The sequence below is a fragment of the Leuciscus leuciscus genome (assembly GCF_965113295.1).
Source record: "Leuciscus leuciscus genome assembly, chromosome: 13".
In the NCBI taxonomy this organism is placed as follows: domain Eukaryota; kingdom Metazoa; phylum Chordata; class Actinopteri; order Cypriniformes; family Leuciscidae; genus Leuciscus; species Leuciscus leuciscus.
In genome coordinates, this window is record NC_138737.1 from 17,385,325 (window position 1) to 17,402,345 (window position 17,021).

The following is a 17,021-nucleotide window of genomic DNA, read 5'->3' on the forward strand; positions in this document are numbered from 1 at the left end:
TATTTGAGATCTATTGCTTTTCAGCCCTTCAGCTCTTTAGCAATCTATGTAACAGGTTTAGCAACAATTTGCTGACAGCACCTGTCAAAGCCTATTTTTCATAGTATTGCTGAACTGATTATTTTATGAGAAGACAACCACCTTATTCAGAGATTAAAAGGCTATCAATAATAATCTACATAATTATTTGCTCACACGGTTGACCTTTAAAATGTGAGAAATGTCATCAGTCTGGGAGCATACTTGCATCATTTCAAGACACACTTAAAGGGATAGTTCACCCAAAAATGAAAATAATTTCTTATTTACTCACTCATAATAGTTCCCAACCTGTATGACTTACTTTCTTCTGCTAGTTTTGGTTACCACTGACAAAAACAAAAACACTCACCAAGACATTTCTCAAAATATCTTTTGTTCCACAGAAGAAACCCAGTCATACAAGTTTGGATTGACAAGAGGGGGAGAAAATGACAACCGAATCTTCATTTTTGGGTGAACTATCCCTTTAAAGGCCCATACACGCAAACTACAGGTGCGTAAACCCTCTAGGCTGAACAAATTATGATGCCTTTCACAGCTTTACACAGATATTTAAAAAAAATCATAAAATGTAAGGTATGACACCTTGGGACACTTTTAAACCCTGGGACACGAAACAAGCACTGGGAGAAGAATATCACCTAACTAATCTGAATATTAAAAGCATTCAGCTTATACTTTGATTGTTAAACACAGGAAGAGAGATGTGTGTTTTTTTTAAAATACATAAGTAATACAATGCACGCTAGCCAGTTAGTAGTTTCTACAATGCATTCCTCTTGATACGGTCACTCCCCGTCCAATATACGAGGTACAGAACCTGTTGCATTAGACACGACACAAGAAGAAAGGAGAGAGTGCAGTAAAAATGTGCCTGTAATGACTGCAGCACTCTAAACTCTAATCAAGTGTACTCACCTTTGGGCTACGCAGTGCTCAGTGTTTCCCCCCTTTTTTGGAATGTGGGATCAGAAAAAGGTTGGAAAAACGAAAGATGGACTGATTAAACGTGAGGGATCATGAATGAAAGGATGGGAAAATGCTAAACTGATGTGCTGACTTATGCCAATAAAACAGGAACAATGAGACTGGTCAATGGATTCAGACAAAGAAAAGATGTGCGAACGTTGTGTAAAATGTAGTATGAGGAAATGCCAGATGGAGAGTCAGACGTGTTGCAGGACAACAGCAGTGCGATTCTCATTGAAAAACCTGTCACTGCAGTCTAGACTGCTTCTTAAAGAGAGGCACCAGCATCACAGGCCAGCCAGCCAATCACGTGCACGCTGAGTGGGAGCGGTGGATCTGACTGGCTAACGCAGCATGAGAAGAAGGAGTGACGAGGAAGATCAAGCCAATGAGAGTGAGAAGAGAGGAAGAGGGGTGGGTGAATCCCCTCTAACAGTCAGGAAAAGGCATGCAGTTGCACCAAGGACATTCAATGGTGTACACAATGACTGCTGGCACCATAATATCTGCATTATGTCTCTCTAAAAGCATTAAGTATCAAATAAATACAAATTACCAAATGCAAAAGGACATTTAATAAAGCACCACAGAGTTGTCTCTCCTCAAAGTAGAGCAGACAAATAAGTAATTCATAAAATATTTCAATATTAAGGGATATGCAAACTCCCATGGCAAAACAAATAAGAGGAAATCAATGGTGTGCAGGTAATTTGTGTGGGGGAAAACATGGCTAATGTCAGGAAAACAATTCACTTATTTAAAAAAAAAAAAAATAACAAAATCAAACAAACAAAACCAAATGACATAATATTGTCAAATAAGTATTAATATTATAATAATATTATTAGTTGGACAGTACAAAAAAAAAATCTAAGCTAAAAGAATAAAAGAGGTGTGTTATACTTAGGGTCCTTGCACACATTAATTTGTATTTCAGGTCCCTAGAAAGGCTATTGTCTTTCAAGAAAGGCAGGACTGCATGATGAATGTTTCTGACAGTAATATTACTGACACTAATCTCCTCCACAGTGAACAATAAAATCGCATCTGCTCTCATAAGCTCATTACGCAGGGCTCCCACACCTTTCGACCAATGATTTTGCATTATTTTTGCATGACATTTGCCTTACATTCACCCTCATGTTGTTCCAACCCCGTAAGATTTTCGTTCATCTTCGGGAACACAAATTAAGGCCCCTTTTACACGAAGGGAAGACGCAGATATTTCCCTGCAGTTTGGCCTCTCATTTACACGAAAACCTGTTTTTAATCACAGATTATTTCTAAAAACTCCGGCCAAAGTGGAGATTTCTGATAACGGCGGTTATGTGTTGCCGTGTCAACTGGGAGAAACGGGTTTTAGGTTCTCAAACGTCACATTATGCGCCAGAAAATACTTAACGTCATGTGAGCGCCCTATGTGTCCCTCATGTTATTCGTTGTCAATTCTGAGGATTCTGATTGGCTTGCATGGCTTTATCCTTCTCCCTACACTGCCGCCCATAGGTTTGGCATAGTTATGATGGCACTCAACGGCGTATTTATGCGGGTTGATGTAAATGACAACTTTTTTGAAAACGATGTTGTGTGCACAATGTTATTATTGAAAACGGAGGGGGGAAATATTTGTTTCTCTAAATACCCGGCTATGTGTAAATGAGGCCTAAGATATGTTTGATGAAATCTGAGAGCTGGCTCACTCCTTCATAGGCTGCTAGGTAATTCATATCTGCCAGCCCAGAAAAGTTAGTAAAGACATCGTTAAAACAGTCCAAGTGACTGCAGTGGCTCAACCTTACATTTTTCACATTTTGCCACAACAAATGTGCTTTATAAACAAACAATTACAGCAGCCAGAAAAAATCTAATATTAAAGAGTCAAGGGTCAAGAGCCCAACTAAAGCAAACACTGAAACAAAAAATTCATGGTGACTTCAAATGAAACTATTATTTTTATTAAAACGTAAATTACATACATAAAGTCAATCTGGTTAGTAATAAGTGAAGCTGGCAATGCTGTTTGTGGAGTTGTTTAATCCTCCTCTGCAGAGATCTTCAGAGATTTAATGTCTTCTTTTATCTTCAGTTGATTTCATCTAAGGCTGTGGCTTTAAGTCAGATGTAGTTCTTGTTTCTCTTTTCTTCAGAGATCCTGCTTGTTAACAGCAGGTGTTCATCATTAATGCTCAATCATCAGTTAATTATCTCATTAACTTCAACAATGCTTCAATGGTACTTTAACTCTGTAGTGTGCACACATATGAACACTGAGCAGCAGGGCTGGGAGGAGAAAAAAAACAAAAACAAAAAAATTCCACCTAGCTATCGCAATTTATTTTATTTATTTTACGATTCTAAAATCGTTTTTTCTTTTTTAAGAAATCGATATTAATTCAAAATCAGTCGCTTTATTTTTGTCCTTGCTTGTAGATGAGGTTGACAGAAGTTAGCCACTTTCGTTTCAACAGAGGATGAAATGTGTCGTTATCTATGAGTGTTGAGTGACGAAATATCCCAAGTGGACGCGTGGAAGAGACGTGAGACTGAAAGCACTGGCGCTACTCATATGCTGAGAGAGAGATACGACAATAGAGCTGCACGATTCATCTTTAAAAGACTGATATCGATTCAAACACCCACTCGATCTTTCAATTTGTCTGTCTATTAAACTTTGACAAAATCATATCGCAACATTCAAAGCTGCGTTGGCGCTGCCGCTGACCCGGAGAGAGTTGTCATGAAACAGCTTCACAAACAGTTTTTTCAATCTTTTAGTATCATTATTTCTGTGATGCAATAGTTAAAATTATCATATAAGTACTTGGATAAAAGTTTAAAATTCAAATATGAACACTGATGTCTACGAAAGCTATCAAAATCAGCTTTTGATAGAAACTTGGTGCTTAAAATAACGCATTTATCGATTACATTGTTTCGCCAGTAAGTGGCGACAAGTAACTGTTAAAAAATTTATTTGTTATTGAATCATTTATTCAAGAGAATGTGTATGATGCTTCTGAAATAAAAGTCAGAAAGATGTGATGATTTGTTTTTGTAAATATGACTCATCTTATACATCATGTACAGTCTATATAAGTGTATGATTTAACTTTTCCCGATGGTTTAGTGTTAAAAAAAATTTGCAATATCGAATCACAGTACTTGTAGAATCACAATTCTTAAAAGTCCTTACTGAAATTCCTAATTCCTAAGTCTTATCTGATGGTATAATTCATAAAAACAATGTCCAAAGTTGAAGCAGACCCTTAGATGAATAATCCCAACCATTTGCGATGAATTCACTCCAAACGATAACAGTTCTCATGCATCAGACTCTTCCAAATCAGGAATACTCATAAGTAAGCCAAAAGTCCCAAGCTTTCATCCCTCTGGGCTTTACAATCCATATTTAGTTTGCAACATGCACTGTTAAAGTCACAGATAAAGAGTCCTTCTAAAATACATACAAATAAACTGTATCAAACTTCTTAGCAACAAACATCATCATCATCATCATCATCATCATCATCATCATCATCATCATCATCATCATCAAGGCATACTTTTAAATAACAGGAAAGAAAACAAATCCTTACTTTAAGTTGAGCTTGAAATGGAGCATTTCCCAAACAGGACATAGCACAAATGCAGGTAAGCCATGCTTTCTACTGCTGCTGTTCTGCTAACTTCCTCTACAAACCCACCTTTACTTAAGGAGCACATTTAGGCACCATAGCACCCCTAGCGGTGTGGAAGAAAGACTGCAGATAAAAGACTTCATAACAGGCTTGTCTGTTACAGCGGCCATTCCCAAACTGTGGTCCGCGGACCACTAGTGGTCCTTGAGGGTACTGCAGGTGGTCAGTGGAAAGGCAAAATAAAATATAAAATAATATTCTTTTACCTTCATTTTACCAGGAAATTCCCATAAAAAAAAAAAAGTAAAAAGTAAAAAGAATATGTAGGCCTATATTGATATAAAATTTAAATTAAATTGTCAAGTTATTGTGTGATTACTAAAATAGGCTAGTGGCGCTCGGCCGTGACGTTCAAGTTCAGTGCCGTTAGAACCACAACATGGATCGGTGGATAGTAGGCCTACCTTTATAGGCAGTTTATATGAAACGAAATGTTTATAAATGGAATGAATAAGGCCTGTTATTATTTTAATTTCCAGTTAGTTTCTTGATCTCGCGTTTCTGAAATGTTTTGCGGATGTGCTGATAAGTGGACAAACTCAAGCCTACTTTTTGAGGACTTGTAAAACTCTGAAGATTAATAATCCCCTAAAAACGCCAAAGGTTTTGAAACGCTGACTATATCCAAGTGTTCTTATTACTGTATAGATTTCATACTCCATTGCTATGGAAATAAGCCTGCTGTTCAAATGAACCTGATTATGCCCTCGGGCGCTTGAGTAGGCCTAAATAAATAAATTAAATATGTGGCAGCCATTGTGTGTAGTAAACTTTCTTTTAACAAGCCTGTTGTACTGATGTGATGACCAGTTATAGTTTTAGTGCTAGTAAGCCTATTTAGAGGTGTGGATTAATTCAGGTAGGACTGTGTGTAGACATATACATAGACTTCTGGGTTGTACGTCAGAACGTAGGCTTACTATTGGCCGACGCTGGTCATGCGTGTGATGCTGGCCAATAGTGAGCCTACGTTCTGACGTACAACCCAGAAGCACTTCGCTGTTACACTACATGAACCAGGGCTGGACTGGGACAAAAAAATCGGCCCTGGCATTTTGGCCATTTGGCTAATATTAATATTATCTTAATATTATTTTGCAAATATTTCAGACTGCAATATTTATTTTTAAATATGTATTATTCAATCATTTTTCACACATATATGAAATGTCAAAAAGTTATAAATATATCTGACAAATATCAAAATATAAAACTTAAATATCTGTATGTTTTCTTAAAGAATGTGTGCGATAATAGCTGAAAATTATACACACGATAGATAAATAGATATTCTGTCTTTGTTTCTTGCAGTGTTTGGAACAATCAGTGCTTTCAGGATGATGATATCATTATCATGTCATGTGACCCTCCCATTAACAGTCCACCTCTCTTGCTCTGAACAGTGAACACTCAGACAAAAACAAAGCCACAACACGTTGGGCAACTAACCCTCTCCAGCACATCACAGACTGTCCCGCGCCGCTGACACTTGAGGGATGCCTGTAGCCCCGAGCTGATCAACTCACCCTCAGGTCATCCATCTCTGTCCTTAAAATAGCCAAACCTCCAAACAATCATTCATCCACTGCTGAGACAGTAGCTATAGGTGATATAGCTGTAGTTATTGGAACACTCTCTCCAACAAGCACCGTCCGAAGGGGATGACAGCCTGTCAGACATTGTCACAAGCAATTCTGGGACTCGCTCTCACATCTACACAGCCCTGACTCACCGGCAGCACATCACGCAGTGTTTCAGAACACAACACTTTTATCAACTTGTCCTGTGGCAAAGAGATACTCTAAACAAGTCTGTGCGGTTTCGGGCATCATGGGAGATAATATATGGGTGGTTTGCAAATAGAAATCCGTAAACAAACAAATGACATTCGCAGGATGTAATCTAACGACTTCCTTCGCTTCCTTTGTTAAGCTGACGAAAGAGACTGAAAAACACAGAATAACAGCCAGTGTGTTTATCATTTTTACAATGTCCATTGTGTCAGATGAAATGAAATTACAAATGAGTCGCCTTTTCATTTTTCATTAGGGATGCATTGATATTAAAATTCTGGCTAATACTGATAGAGAAAATTTGGAACAAAAAAAAAACTTAAATCACTATAATGCATGGTATATACAATTAATATGAACAATTTAGAGATTTTTTTGTATTAGTAAATATTACACTTAAAAGTGTTAAATGTAAGCATTAGGAGATAATGTCAAAGCTAATGTAAATAAAAAAATTAAAAACGAACATGTATGATTAAACATCCATCAATCAATACTGACAAATAAAAAATTATATAATATAAGCCTTTTAATAACTGATATCGGACCAAATACATCAGGCAATTGTTCATAGCGGTGAGATGATACATTTGTTTTTTTGATGCATCAATTATAAAATATTTTTTAAATTAAATAAGAATAAAAATGATTATTTGCATTAAATAAGAAATATTCCTGAAATGTTTTAATAATTATACAAATATTAATTAGGATAATATGACTAAATATTAAATTATTAAGAGGAGGTGGTCAGTTTTTAATGTAAAATTAATTATGAACTGACTTACAGTAGAAAAAAGTCACTTCTGAATCACACTGGAAATCAATGATTAGTCAATCAAACCCTGATGTTTTCATTGCTTTTTCAGTCTGTATAAAGTTCGCGACAGGAATCCTGCATCAAAGAAGCAGTCAAAATCAACAATGAAGCTCCACAATATTGTGACTCCCGCACAGACATTGATGGTTTCAGGTGTCTGCAAATAGATGCTTTAACACTGATAGCAGGGTGCTCACTTCCTAAACTGACCCTAGGGTGCTGGAAATAGTCGTGACACATGAGGCCGTTCAAAGAAAAGAGCAACCAGCTGTCCATTGCATACATATTCTATCATTAACTGTACTACATACAAAACACCCTCACAGGAACAAAATGCACACAGACACTCTCTTGAGTGCACACCACTCCTCCTCTAGTGCCAAGCAGTAATTCGATATTTTTAGATGGCACTGCTGTCTGTGTGGTGTTGGCGTGAGTAATAAGTGCTTTGGTGGATGGTTTATGGAAAATATTAGTTTAGAGGCTTCCATTCATGTTTCCCCGCTTGAAAGAGTTGGAAAGCTTATGTGTTACGCTGTTAAATGTCACGCAACCACGCAGCTCGCAGTGTGATAAATGTTCAAATTAAGACTGAGAAATGCAGATGAAAAGGCCTCGTGCTACTAATATAACTACTAATTTGTCATTAAAGACCCCATGAAATGGCTTTGACGAGTTCAGATTTCTTTCCTGTGCTGGCAAATAAGAGGTGAGGCATATCAAAAGGTCTGTCCTTTTCTTTTTTTACACAACCATAAACTATAAAACATGCTACTGCAAGTCATGGCAAAAATGTATTACATGCAGTTTTTTTTTTATCTCCCTATTAAAAAACATAATAAATGCTGCAAAAAAGCAGTTCATTCAAACATTTTTTGTGGGGCTTAGTCAAGTAGGTGTGTGATAAATGTTCAGAAACTGTAATAAAGAAACAAAAGTCTCATTAATAGGCTAAATTCCATTTTAAAAAGTGCCATAGTAATTATTTATTAAAAATTGTTATGCAGTTTTATGATATCTGGAAAAGTTTGAAAACAGTTTAACATGACATGTTTATCTCAGATGACCGACTGTAGACCCACACGACTGTGTGTCAGGGTCAGTAAGTTGTAATAATATAATATAATATAATATAATATAATATAATATAATATAATATAATATAATATAATATAATATAATATAATATAATATAATCAAGTATGCAATATTTATGGTGCTTTTTTTAAGTTTATTTACAATAAACTTAAAATGCGCAATAATAAAAGTTAATTTTCATCTTTAAGGCCGTATTTAAGCAATAGTGTACTCCTAAAAGTTAACAGGCACACAGACTAAAATCCACAAAAATTAGATTGTATTTCATGTTGTCTTTAACTCCATAAAATTACATTTATCTGTTTGTTTGTTTTTCCTTCAGCTCTGTCTGATGTGAGCTTTATTTCTTTTTTTTTCTTTCTTTTTTTTTGCACCCTGAAGGAGGAAAAAGCTTTCCTTTTTAAAAAAAAGGTCATTTCAGAGACATATTTGCCAAACCTATGTTCTAACGGCTCGGTGACAGAATGCCTACAGCAACATCTAGTGCACTAGAGGCAGCCAGTGGCCACTGCCAACCTGCCTTTCTACATTACCCTAACATGCCAACAGAAATTAGAATTTCAGATCTACATTTTATCATCAGTCAGACTAGTTTTTTTTTATTTTGTTTTATTTTTACAATTCTGCCATCTCAAGATTGAGTGACTGAAAGATTCCGAGATGACAGACTTGCGCACCATTTACTGACAGGTCCGAAATTTTCACCCATTACCCTAGTGTGCGAGTGGCGCAACAGTGTCATCTGGGACTGGTGCCAGTTGCCGAGGAGTGACAGCTAGACAACAACAAGCAGCCATGTATTTCCATGGGACAAAAAGAGAAAACAAACCCTAGTCAGTTCTTTACACACTAAACTTGTACATACTGGCAAAGCACAAACTCGTTTGATGTCAAAAAGGGCATGCACAGGATGTTTCTGTTCTTCCTCCAGTTCAGGGTGAGGCTCTGTGGATTCCTCCACCGAATTTATCGGAGGGCGTAAACTCGCCCTCCAACAAAATGCCGTGGGCATTTTAGGCATTTCATTTTGTGCTCTTGTAACAACAACCTAACTCTTAACACCACTTAACCTGGTCATAAATTGAGCCGTGGGAAACCCATTCACCTTCACGATAGCTTAATGGAGTCAGTGACTACTTCGAGAAGCCAAGTGTTTGCCATAATGTCTTATTTAGAAACATTTCAGAATGTCGCTATTTCATAAACAATGTCAAACTAATGTGGTCACCTCCTTCTTCTCCTGCTTATGTCATGTGTTTTTTAACCGCTCTAAGGTGGGAATTTAGCCACAATGTTCTGCTACAAAATGTACCATAACCTGATCCGACATCTTCACAACAAAATCATGTCCCTTTACAAAGAATTAGCCATTGTGTTTAAAGAGCACCTCCCAGCAGTTCCTCAGACATATCAATGACTTATTGTTCCTTTAGTGCTGCAATGGGCATTGTAAATGGGCAACTTGCCTTCCTTTGAGAATGCCAAGCGAAGAGCCAAATGTTGTCGGGGTTACACACAAGGCTGAGCTGTGAGTACTGACATTCAAAGCTCAGAGGGAGCGTATTGTGAGAGTAGCAACAGGGAACATGGAAGATGGGTAATTCACTCCCTGTATTGTGGAAAACTCTGCCTCTTTCCTCATTCCAAAGGTATAAATCACTATCATACTAAATCTTAGATACATTTATTATGTTATTTTATAACATCAAAAGTTATATTTGTGGCAAAGACTAAAATTAAACTAGTAATAATAAATAAATAAAAAATAGTATACAAAAAATACAATTAAAATCTTAATATTAGTTCCCAGTGAAATCTCTTAAGGTGCCAAGTTAAGGCTGCTCTTTGACAGCTCAAAATTCAGTGTAAACACATAAAAGCCAGATAAAATCATGCATGCTCTGCACCTTAGCTCCTATATAACAGTATATAGATGTAACTGCTGTGTAAAAACATTTATGCCACCTTAAGGCTGAGGTTAAAAAGCTCTGTAAAGCGAGTACAACTACTCTAAAACCAGTTGAGTCTCTGTATAAACAATCACTCAAAATTCTTGATAAGAAATCAGTAAATTTTCATCATTGCACAATACTACTACTAATATATATATATACATACACACACACACACACACACACACACACACACACACACACACACACACACACACACACACACACACACACACACACACACACACACACACACACACACACACACACACACACACACACAACTGCAGATTGGTCCACATGGGGTGGAGAAAGAGGGGAGTGTATTATTCCTCTCAGAAAATGTACATTTAGTCAGTCTGTATTTTCAGTCAAAGCCGCAAGGGAATGGAACTCATTCCCATCAACAATTAGAAGATGGGATACATATGGTTCTTTTACGTTTCATCTTAAAAAAATGGTCACTTACTACACAGAACTGTCAACATTAGCATCTAATATTCTGATTTTAGATAATAATATAACGTTTTTTTCTTCTTTTTTTCACTTCTTTCTCTTGTGTGTGTGTGTGTGTACTGATATAAGATGCTTTGTCTTTTGTTTTTAGGGTGACTTTTTAACATTCTGTCATGGGTCAACAAATAAACAAAAATCGCCTTTTTGACTAATTCTGGAAATTTTCAGCCATGTTTATTAATGTACAATACCCCTGTAAACAAATAAACTTAAACCTCTGAACAGTATTAAACCATCTCTGAAATGCCACTTCAGAAGCGCTTCAGTCAACTTTGCAGTGTTAATTTGGCATTAGACATAAAAAGAGCAGTGTGGTAAAAAGTAATCATACATCCGTAAGATTTAGCTTGATTTAACTGTTTATTCACTTTGCATTGATTGGGGTTATATAACGTTTTTTGTGAATAAACTCAAATCGCTGAGACCAAAAATTAACCTGGCCATTTCTTTTTTTTTAGTAAGTTCAACAACTCAGCAAACACTTATCAGATAGGCCCGGATACATAAACACTAAGAGGCTGTTGCTGTCTGATTCTATCACAATGCACACATGGCACATGCTGCTGCACATGATGCTCTAGGATGAAATACTGGTTTTAAAGTCTCTTCATGTGTGTAAAAAAAACAAACAGTCGCATGCAAGTTTATTATGACAGGAACTAATGATTGATTTTCAGGCATTAAGTGAATATTTGACATTCTGCCCATTCAAATGTGTGATCTCAACAGAAGGTAAAGTCTGTTTTGTAGGTCCATAAAAGGACAGAAATCTAATATACCACTAAATGATATCAAGCACTGTGAGGAAGCATACAAGGCGTCCAGTATATTTGAATAGACTACTATTTGAATAAATCTTTTCATAATCTTCTTGTGCTTATTCATCTTTCATAGTATATTCCAATCAAGAGCAGACTGAACACTGACTGTAAATTGTACACTCTTACCAATATATACAATAGGAGATGAGGAAGGGAGTCTAGACACATTGATTTCACATGTATGCATGATATTATTTATCCATATGGTCCTCAGATTTAACTGAATTAACAAGCCATTTTTACCCGAAGCATAAGTAACTCAATATAACATAACTGGCAGTTTAGATTCTGGACTCAGTACAGCAGCCATGTTATATTTAAGAGTCTGCAGAGTACAACAGTCAGATTCCAGAAGTAAAAATACCATTTATTTTCACTTTAGAAGAATAGATTTTTAACAATAACTTAAAAACCATTGTAGACAGACCTACTGTGAGCTGTGAGGTTGGTTAATCGATGGTAGATGCTTTTTTGAAGCCATTAACCCACATTATTTCAACAAAAATTTTAAATGATCATATGCTGCGTTCACACCATGTTGTAATTACCATTAATAAAGCTCTGTATGCTTTCAAATCTTTCTTGCAGTACTTTGACGTCATACACCGATCAGTTTGCACAGCGCCACTTCAAGTCGGACACACCTAAGGGTGTGTTCACACTTGTAGTTCGGTATGCTTGTTTCGTTTGGTCTAAAAAAAATAAAAATAAAACATTTAGTCCTGGTCCGCTTAGTGTTCAGATTGGCATTTTTATCACCGAACCTAAAGGCATAGGGATAATGTTCACAACCTTGGTCGGCTTTCATGTAATAATCATGTAATCTTTTATTTTTATCCTGATTATTTATATAGTTAAAGTGAAAGAAATTGCATTTTTAGGTATGTTTTGCGACATTGTTAATTGTTATTTAGCAATAAGGCATAATTTACTTTTTTTTTTTATTACAAGCATGTCATGTCATAATTCTTAAACAGAATTATGCTTGTATCATATTTGTTATCTAAGTTTTATCGAAAAATATCCTAGATGGTGAAAAGAACGTTATCTCTAATAATTTCGGATAGCTGTATGCTACGTATGCTGTGTGCTGGGATAAATGTGCTCGTTGTATGTGCGTAACCTACTTGAGATCTCATGAAGAGCTTATAATATGTGTAAAGGAGTCAAAACAGCAGCAGGAATCCCTCCGTCACACACACAAATGAAGATCTGCTGCAAGGAGATGCGGTTCTGATGCCTGTATCAAACTGTGATGGATGGGCAACATCACGACTTTGACTTTTTAGGGTCTAATCTTCCTGTTTTTGGTTCGCTTTCATGTCTTTGGTCTGTGTTGCATTCATATTTCATTCGAACCACACCAGAGTTCAGTTCGTTTGGTGCGCACCAGGGTTTGGATGGCAGCGTTCACACTTATTCAAATGACCCGCACTTACAGAGCAATCGCACCAGGGTTTGTCTTAAACAAACCAAACATCCCAAGTGTGACTGTGAGCACACCCTTAAAGTCCTCGTGAACTGGATGTTGTTTAGCGCACCTCCTCTCAGTCGCAATCCCTCGCTTATTGCAAACTGATGGTTGGAGGGGAGCGGAGGTGGTCATGTGGTACAAGTCGCAGCTCTCAGAAAATTACTAGTTTACACATTGTAATTACAAGTTCTAAAAGCACGTGACGGCTTTATACAGTTCAGAATCGTTAAGGTAATTACAACATGGCGTGAACACACCTGTATTTAACAGCGGAATTCCTGGTGAAAGACTACATTAGCCATGATTCTGCAAAGATATCTCCACCAATCAGAGAATCGAGACAAGTTGTGCCAAAAGAATGACGTATAAATGTCAATGGCAATGCTTCTTGTGATTGTAAATCTTTCCCTCATTAAAGTCTTATACCTACCTAATAATATTCATAACAACATACGACATAGTAGCCTACTCTTGTGACCATTCTAACCAAAAAAAGAATTATTTCACTTGAAGAATCTTGCATTAAAGAAATGTTTTCCTGTAAATTGCTGTTCTTTATTATTTATTCTGTGGCAACAGTTTTATAAAACGCACAGGAGTCTCTCCTACCTTTTACACCTGAATTTATTACTTAGGCTACTAATTAAATAAGCAATTAATTACTGAAAGCAATATCACAGACCAGCGAATATTAGCACAGAGCTGTGATTACATGTGGCAAGAGGCAATGTCTTTCCGTGTGACACTGCTGTGAAACTATAAACTACATTTGTGCGCTATATTTTGTTGTGTGGACCGTGAAAAAAAAAAAGAGAGTTTATAGTAAATAAGTGGTTCGACATTACAAAATGTTACAACAGACAATCACGTGTATAACGTCTCTAAAATCACTGTCTGCAGCCTGTCCGTTGCTGTCTGTCTCGACTAGTGCGACCTCTAACAAATACATAGCCTAAATTCACATTAGAACAAATCAACAAAAGCCCTGTCATTCACAAAACGAGCACCATGCTTAATACAAAGCGGTTAATAGCATTAAATTCCAGTGGACAAATCTGACCCTGAGGAAAATTACGCAATCCCTTCTTAATATACAAAGCACTAGGCTATAGAGACAATATCACCGCGTCTCAAAGCAATAATGCAGCTGCACACGCGAGTAATAAAGTAATAAGCGGGCATTTTCCTATTCCTGAGCGCGTGGTGCTGAAAATATTCCCATAGTGTCGCGTGAATCTAATCCATTGACGAATTATCGACGGTTTGACAGCGTTCAGTGACACAGCTCTTTTTACTCACCAAGAAGAAAATGTAGACCTCGGACGAGGCTTTACGTGCTTCAGGCGACCAGTCTAAGAGCCCTTACTTTATAAAGAGAAATTCGGCGAGGAGATTCCTAAAGGCTTCCTTCAGCTCTGGCGACCATGTTTGTCCTAACTGGCTGACTGACTGACTGTTGCTGGTGTGTGGCTGTGTGCATCCGGGCGCTTGGGGGATCAGGGGGCAGGAGCTTTCCGTGTACGGAGAAAAAACGGGAAAGAACGTGTGGAGACGAACCAACGCAAAGTCCTGTCCCCTTCAACTGAAGTATCAGCCAAATGTCAGTGGATTCAGCAAACTGGCGTTTTATTAGGTTTATTATGGGATGTTTAGATATTACCGAAATGTATCCTTGTGGGTGCACGAGCCACGAGGTCATTGCTTTTTCTGAGGAAACCTCTAAGGAGGTTTATTGTAATGTCTGGATCACGCAACGAGAGATCGATATCCATAATGAATCTCGATTGGGATAAGAACACACTAGGTATAAATTCTCAATTCGAATTATTGATATGTTTTATGTTTCTGGGCAGGTAGTTGATAGTATACGTACTGTTACGTAACAGCATTCGCGCGTTCTCAACACATGCGCGCCACACGAGACTGAAGCATGCTGGGAAGTCCGACTCCTTTCCTCGAATCGGTTCTGTTAGTGATTAATTAAAAAAAACCTGTTAAAACGATTCAGCGGTTATTTTACACTCGGACGTAATTGCACAATCACGTGGTCCCTTGCATATTACCTGATATTACACGCTAACGTTCAACAAATACGTTTTATTAGGGAGTTCGTTGTAATTTCATATGATTCATCTCATAAAAGTTTAGAATCTAAATATTTGTATTACATTAAACAAAAATATTGTAATATATATATTATATCACATTATGTGCATTTTAAATAGGGATGATTCAGGATAATTGGTCCCAACCAATTTACTTAATTATTATCTTGAACGAATTGTTCAGACCAATTTTGTGATTCAAACGATTCATTGAACAAATTCGACTCTGACTCTGATTCATCAATCGGACATACACGACGAGACAAGTTCAGAAGAGCAACACCACAGGTTCACTGAGTTCATCCTAGACATTGATTTACATACAGCATCAACCTATTAAGGTAACATTTAGGAATATAACATTATAACACGTTTACCTCTGTTAATTTCGACCAGACAGTGCACCAGTCAGAATTTTGTGCCACCGGGTTGCTTCAATATGTTAATAATAATAATAATAGAGGACGTTATTATTTAGTTCTCACAGTTGGATTACATTAACTCTATATAACTATATTCTTCATGCTGTATATTGGCCGTTTGCATAATTAAAGTTAAATTATTCGAGAAGTTGATTGTTGTATTGCTATTTTTCGTTCAAGTAGCCTACATTTAAGAAAATTTAAAAATGTCAAACTCATTACTGCTATAAGAGATAATTTAAGATGCAGTTCGATCATATGAACTGGCCTATAGACTATCTTCTTTTGTGTTCAGCAGATTAAAAAAACTCATACAGGTTTGGAACAACTTCAGGGTGAGTCAATTATAGAATTTTCATTTTTGGGTGAACAGGCGACCAAAAAAATTGCCAAACTTGGTGAACAGCGCCCTCTGCTGTTTCATCCCGACATGCAAATGTTGATTTAGTAAAACGAGAAGTGCTCGTTAAATAAAATAAAATACAAAACATTACAGTGAATAATGCTCATTTCTACATCACACTAATAACATCCCTCTTGAATCATATAACAAACCGGTTGTTAGGGATTAAACAATGAGGCAGAAAACATTTTACATCCATTCAGTTCAAGATATTCCTGAGTGGGCCGTGGCTGGCAGAGCCAAACAAAGCCCTTCTATGAGACTTATTAATCTGAGGGAGGGAGTTTTAGTTTTGAGTCTACCCGCATAATTTAACATATGTTTAGAACAATCAATAGAAAATGGAGTAGGGTAACATGTTTTATAGGCTACTTTACGCAGTTGGCCTGTAGGGCGTGATTTTTACTACACTAGATGGCGGTGGAGCTTTTTATATAAAGTGCCTCAGAGAGTTCAACACTGCAGTGCCAGCAAATGTGCTAGACAGGGCTGATGATGAGAGAAAGAGAAGGGCAACTAGTGTGATGATGAATTAAAGAGTGACTGTTGACTTATCTTCACAAGATCAATAATTGTGAAAACAAAATGTCAACAAATGAGGCGAGCGGTGCACATTTACTGTAAATCAAACCTTTCAGTCTTCCCATGAAAAAGGTAAATAAATTAAGGATACAAAAGATGGGTCTGGATGTTCTTACTAATAAATTATTAATACATTTTATCACCCTCCAGTTTATGATCACACAGATATAAATTGATAAACAGTGAAATCTTTTTGTTGTTGAGTAAATATGTTCATGCCTTATTATTTTAACATGAGCAAATGTGTTTTTTTATATCACTAATCCATCTCTACATTAATTATAACACTGAACTGAATGTGACAATATAAATAAAAAGGGTTTATC

The 17,021-nt window shown here is 36.7% G+C and overlaps 1 protein-coding gene across 4 annotated transcripts in view; it reads right to left on the bottom strand.

Moving 5' to 3' along the window:
* slc20a2 (solute carrier family 20 member 2) overlaps nt 1–15,076 on the bottom strand; it is a 46,138-nt gene extending 31,062 nt beyond the window's left edge. Inside the window, exon 1 of one of the 4 annotated variants that reach the window (XM_082188369.1) lies at nt 14,483–15,076. The gene's annotated coding sequence lies outside the window, so the exon portion shown is untranslated. Of the gene's footprint in view, nt 1–4,607; nt 4,782–14,482 lie in introns of those variants that run through there. The other 3 variants (XM_082188370.1, XM_082188366.1, XM_082188368.1) reach the window with 3 other exon arrangements.
* Between the last annotated feature and the right edge of the window lie 1,945 nt (nt 15,077–17,021).